This window comes from Phocoena phocoena, chromosome 2, assembly GCF_963924675.1.
Source record: "Phocoena phocoena chromosome 2, mPhoPho1.1, whole genome shotgun sequence".
Classification (NCBI taxonomy): domain Eukaryota; kingdom Metazoa; phylum Chordata; class Mammalia; order Artiodactyla; family Phocoenidae; genus Phocoena; species Phocoena phocoena.
Window position 1 is genome coordinate 145,418,128 of NC_089220.1, and position 6,295 is coordinate 145,424,422.

The 6,295-nt window shown below is 47.1% G+C and overlaps 1 protein-coding gene across 1 annotated transcript in view; it reads left to right on the forward strand.

Moving 5' to 3' along the window:
- Nucleotides 1-6,295, forward strand: part of APBA2 (amyloid beta precursor protein binding family A member 2) — a 194,511-nt gene that overhangs the window by 57,912 nt on the left and 130,304 nt on the right. The gene's annotated exons all lie outside the window — the stretch shown is intronic.

Consider the following 6,295-nt stretch of genomic DNA (forward strand, 5'->3'; position numbering starts at 1 on the left):
CTGTAAGTCTGTTTCTATGTTGTAAATAAGTCCACTTACATCATTTTTAAAAAATTAGATTCCACATATAAGTGATATCATATGATATTTGTCTTTCTCTGTCTCACTTACTTACTATGATAATCTCTAGGTCCATCCTTTTATTTTATTTTTAAAAAATTTAATAGAGTATAGTTGATTTACAATGACTGCTTTAAAACTTAGATCATGTCACTTTTCATTCCAGAACCCTCCAGCCTGCCCCCATCCCCATCTCACTGAGTAAAAGCCAGAGGCCCCTCCTTGACTGTTTCTCCTCTGACTTCATTTCCTAAAACCCTGCTGCAGAAACCCACGTGGTCAGCAGCATCACCTTCTTCCCATGTTGGTCCACACGTTCCCCTGTCCATGAGGCCTCTGCAGACGGCCCCCTTAGTACTGGTTCTAGTCCCAGCCCCACCAGGAGCAAAGTCAGGCAACTTCCTGCCCCACCTGCTCCCCACGTCCTCAGGACCCCGGGACCTTTCTAAGTCTAGATTGCTTGGCCTCTGTGGGTTTCTACATGGGGAGGGTCCCCGACTCTGGCCATCAGGGTTGCGTGCATGTAGACACTGACTGCTGGGCTTGGTTTTCTCCAGACATTTTACATCACCACCCAAGATATATATAAATTATAGGTCTCAAACAGAAGTTTCAGGAAACGATTTTTACACTCATTTGAGGTGATGCATCCTGTACAGTATCGTACTTCATTTTTTTTTTTTTTTTTTTTTTTGCGGTACGCGGGCCTCTCACTGTTGTGGCCTCTCCCGTTGCGGAGCACAGGCTCCGGACGCGCAGGCTCGGTGGCCATGGCTCACGGGCCCAGCCGCTCTGCGGCATGTGGGATCTTCCCGGACCGGGGCACGAACCCGTGTCCCCTGCATCGGCAGGTGGACTCTCAACCACTGCGCCACCAGGGAAGCCCTGTACTTCATTTTTAAAATTCTGGTTGCTTCTCAACCAGTGGACCTCATGGTCTACCCGTGGGTCCCCACAGTGTGTAAGGCACAGCTCTTTCCAACACACTCATCATCTTACAGGGGAGAAGCCTGAGCTGCAGAGAGTTACAGGTTTAGCCAGAGTCACATCAGTTAACTCACCGAAGAGCCAGGACTAGCACCTGGTCCTCTGATTCCTGTCCTGGCTCATTTTTTGGATCTTGTAATTAATTTTAATGATTGTCCCATTGCGGCTTTTTAAAATTACCCCAGGGAGGAACATCAGCTCTATTAGAGAAGTTTTATTGTAGCTGCCCACCTGCCCTATTCAAGGAAGTGCATCTTTTGTGGACTTTCTTCTGGGTAATTAAGAGGGTCTGAGAAGCCAGTCTTATAGTCATTGATTTAACTGTAGATAACAATGAAGTTAAATTTAAAAGCTGGTTCCATCTGCAGGGGCATATGAGCGATTTAAATTAGAAAAGGTGTTCACCAAAGCACTACCTAGGTGCCTGGGGAGGCATGTCTGCTCTTGTGTGACTCTGGACCAGCTCCCATGTGGCACCCCGAGGGCAGGGCTATGGTGGGGGGCAGGGGTCACCATCCCATGCCACTGGGCGTGCTTAGGACAGAGCCTTGCGGGTTCTGGTCCTGTCTGTCGGCTACTTGCGCGTTGATAGGGATTCTGTGTGCGTCAGGGTTGGAGCAGCTCTGATCTGAGGATGATTGGTTTTTGGTTTATAGTTTTTATCATTAAGTTGGTCACCTCAGCAACCAAGGGTTCATAGCGTTTGGTTACCTGTTTAGGGCACCATGCTAGGTTCTAGTATCATACAGTTCTGGCAGTGCCCTCTGGGGATTTGCTGTCTGGTGGGAGGGAGGGGTGATGCACACAGCATTAATCATGGTTTTAGAAAGTGGAGGTGCTGCGGGCACCCCGAGGCAGGCAGGATTTAGATGCATGAAGGGGGAGGGGGAACTGGTAGGGAGGGCGTCGTCAGCTGGAGGAACTGCGTGAAGAAAGGTGCAGAGGCAGGAGGATGCTGGATATAGTTGCGGACACCTTGCACCTGAATGGAGGCAGGTGATAGCCAGATTTTGGAAGGCCTTAAATCACATTGTAAGCTATTTGGACTTTATCCAGTGGGTCGTGGGAGCCATTGTAAACTTAAAAAAAATATTTTTTTTTTTTACAAAGTTTTATAAATTGTGGCATGTTTAGTCCATTTGAGCTACTGTAACAAAATACCATAGACTAGGTGGTTAGAAACGACAGACATTTATTTCTCACGCTTCTGGAGGCTGGGAAATCCAGGATCCTGGCACCAGCAGATTCAGTGTTTAGTGAGAGCTTCCTGATTTATAGATGCTGTCATCTTACGGTGGAAGGGGTGAGCTAGCTCTCTGGGGTCTCTTTTTATAAGGACACAAATCTTTATGAGGGTCAGAGCCCTCATGACCTATCACCTTCCAAATGTCCCACCTCCTAATACTGTCACCATTGGGGATTAGGTTATCAACATAGAAAATCTGGGGAGGGGACACAAACATTCAGACCATAGCCTGGTAAAAGACACAAAACATAAAATTTACCATTTTAACCATTTTTAAGGGTATAGTTCAGCAGCATTAAGTACATTCACATTGCTGGGCTGTCATCACCACCATCTCTCTCCAGAATTCTTTTCCTCTTGCAAAACTGAAACTCTGTCCCCACTGAAAACTAACTCCCCATCCCCCATCCCCACCCCCAGCCTCTGGCACCACTATTCTGCTTTCTCTGATTTTGACTCTCTTAGGTGCCTCATATAAATGGAATCACACAGTTGTCCTGTCACTGGCTTACTTCACTTGGCATAATGTCCTCAAGGTTCATACACGTTGTAACAGGTGTCAGAATGTCCTTCCTTTTTGAGGCTGAATAGCATTCCATTTTATGCATATACCACATTTTGTTTATCTGTTCATCTATCAATGGACATGTGAGATGCTTCCACCTTTTGGCTATTGTGAATAATGTTGCTAAAAACATGAGTGTATACATACCTCTTCTAGTTCCTGCTTTCATTTATTTTGGGTATATACTCAGAAGTGGAATTGCTGGATCATAGGGTAGTTCTAGTTTCAGTTTTTTGAGGAACCTTCATACTGTTTTCCATTGCTTGCACCATTTTCCATTCCCACCACCAGTGCACAGGGTTCCAGTTTCTCCACATCCTCGCCAACACTTGTTTTCTGTTTTTTGGATAGTAGCCATCCTAGTGGGAGTGAGGTGATATCCCCCTGTGGCTTTGATGTGCATTTCCCTGATGGTCGGGTGTGTGGCATGTCTTCTCAGCTGTGGGAGCACTGTGCCCTCTGAGCAGGAGTTCTGTGGTGGGGAGGTTTGGGGTGGGGGTGACATTGTCCCTGGTATTGCAGATCAAGCCCCCGACTCACGGCTTTGGTGGCCTCTGTGGGAACGTGGGGGGTCCAGGATGCCCTCCCCAAGCCCAGAGGGAGCACTGTTGGGTTTGGCCACATGCCTGTCTGCACCAAGCCCACGCCCTTTGCCCTGGGACTGTGTTCCCGCTACTTTGGGTTGCAGTCAGAGGAGCAGCACAGGCTAGGGGAGTATTGAAGCCGGTGCATCGCTGTGGGTGTCTCTGCAGGACTGTTGGTCATTAGTGAGGCTCCTCCTCCCGGGCACATGGGAGGACTGTGCTCCTCCACTTCCTGTGGGGTAGAGGTGACCACATGACTGCTTTGGCCAATGAAACATGAGCAGAAGTAGCAGATGCGTTAAGAGCAGGTCCTTGCTCTCTCCCCAGTCACATCCATCTGAGAAGCACATGTTGAGATCAAAGTGGCTGACCTGCCCTGGAGAGTAAACCAGAGCCACAGCAGACGTTGAGTCAGCAAGATAGAAACTCTTATTAGAATAGGGCACTGTGATTTAGGAGTTACTTGTTACCGCAACACGACCTAGCCTGTTCTGACTGACGTAGGAGGAACCTGAAAACTGTTTTCAGTGCAAAGACAGGTTAAGATAAAAATGTTTCATTTAGAGGTAACTCCCTATGCTCCTTGATACCTCAAAGTACGGAACCCCTCAGATGCAGCAGAACAGTTTCCCAACAGGTAGTGGGCTGCATTTTCCTGTAGGTGAGTCCCAGACGTCAGTTATCAGACGTTAATGGTTTCATTTGCCAGCAACACGGAGCTCTGGCCTGACTGCCTACAGCCCTCCCTGTGTGGGGCTGGGAGCTGGTGAGAACTCACAGAATGACTTCTGGATTTTCCGGTGTTTTGCAAATCCAGATTTAGCCAATTTAGATTTTAGGAGACGATGCCAAACTCCGTGGACCTCATTACACTTCCAAAGCAGGAGGGTCATTCTCTTTAGTAGTTATTCTCCACTGTTTTTGAAAACAGAAATGCCTTTTTAATAAGAGAACATTTTCCAGACCTTCCCTACTTGGCTGTAGTCATGTTTCTAGTACGATTTTGGTCATTCAGTAACTATTCCTCTAACAGACCTTTTTGTTTTAAGTTTAACTTTCTGTTTTAGAACCTCTCAGATACTTACAAAAGAAGAGAATCGTATCATTGGTCTTTGTCACGGGATTGTGTCCCTCCAAAATACATAGGTTGAAGTCCTAACTCCTGGTACCTCAGAATGTGACTGTATTTGGAGATAGAGTCTTTAGAGAGGTAGTTAGGTTATAATGAAGTCATTAGGGTGGGCCCTGATCCAATATGACTGGTATCCTTATAAGAAGAGTTTAGGACACAGACATGCACAGAGGGAAGATCATATGAAGACACGGGGAGAAGACAGCCACCTAAAAGATAAGCACAGAAACCTCAAGAGAGAGCAGCCCTGCCCACACCTAGATCTTGGACTTCTAGCCTCCAGAATTATGAAAAAAATGAAATTTCCAGGCAGTGGTCCTTTGGTGTGGCAGCCCTAGCAGACTAATACAGTCCCATGCACTCTTCTCCACCTTCAGTATTTAAACAGTCTTCACGACTGCCTCTGATGTGCCAGGAATGTGGGGCAGACAGCTGAGAATTAGAGACGGCGCCTGCCCTTGTGAAACCTACCGTCTGTGGAAATTGGAAAAGGTCACAAGGAAAAGCTGTAACTGACTATAAATACACGACATCTGTAAACCTTAGAAATCATCGCCGGAACACATAACGCAGTTGGGCTCCCAGCAGCGCCAGGCAGGTGGATGAATTCTCCGAGCCCTTGGATTATTGTGTGCTCCTGGGCTCATGGTTTTGGGACCACGGCTTCAGGCAGGAGATGGGTTTGTGGTGTAAGTGGAGGAAAATAGAGTGAGCAGTGTGGCCTCAGTCAAGCCAAACCCGTTACGTGGATGGGACTCAGGCCACTTCGGAGCAAGCCCGGCCGGAGAGGACCAAGATGCAAACACCATTCTTACAAGATAAAGAAGTGAGGGGATGAGCAGTCACGATGAGAAGTGATTCATTTGCTTATGGATGGATTCACCCAGCGTTCCTTTAAATACCAAATCCCCATGTACGTTTAAAAATACCCATGTGGCTCAGAAACAGTATGCTGAGTGAAAGATGCCAGATACAGAAGAACACATATTGTACGGTTCCATTTATATGATGCTTCCAGAAAACGCCTAATTATAGGGAGAGAAAGCAGCTTCGTGGTTGCCTAGGGTTGGGGATGTAAGCAGGGATGGGCCAGGAGGGAGTGTTGGCTGGGGATGGTGGAGATGTTCTAAGACTGCGTTGTGGCCAGGGCTGAGCATCTGAATACATTCACTGAAAATCGTCACCGCTTATAATGGGCAAGTTGTGTGGTACGTAAATTATACCTCGATGAAGCTGTAAAAAACACTCATTTCAGCCCTGTGGAAAATCATGGGAGTCTTCTCAGAGGAAGTAGGCTCTAAGCTGGATGTGAAGGACAGAGTGCCTTCGGGTAAGAAGAGACCACCGGAGGGAATTTCAGCTGGAGGGACACCATCCTGGGGGAGGGGGCTGGCCGGTGGCTGAGATGGAGGGAAGAAGATTGTCACAGGTGAGAGCATCAGGTCACAGAAGGGATACGCAGCAATTCTCAAACCTGGTTGCACATTCCCACCTCCTGGAGAGCGTTTCTAAAGCACAGATGCCTGGAACCCATCCCTGAGGATTTGGATATAATTGGTCTTGGGCGGATCCCAGATGTAAATTAAAAAAAATTTTTTTTAATGAAATGATAATTCGTTTCTAATTCTGTCATTTCTTTTTTCACTTTCCAGCTGGAGTGCTTCTATAGATGCCTCCTTCATCTGCTATATATATGGTTTACCAGGGGGACATTTCATAGA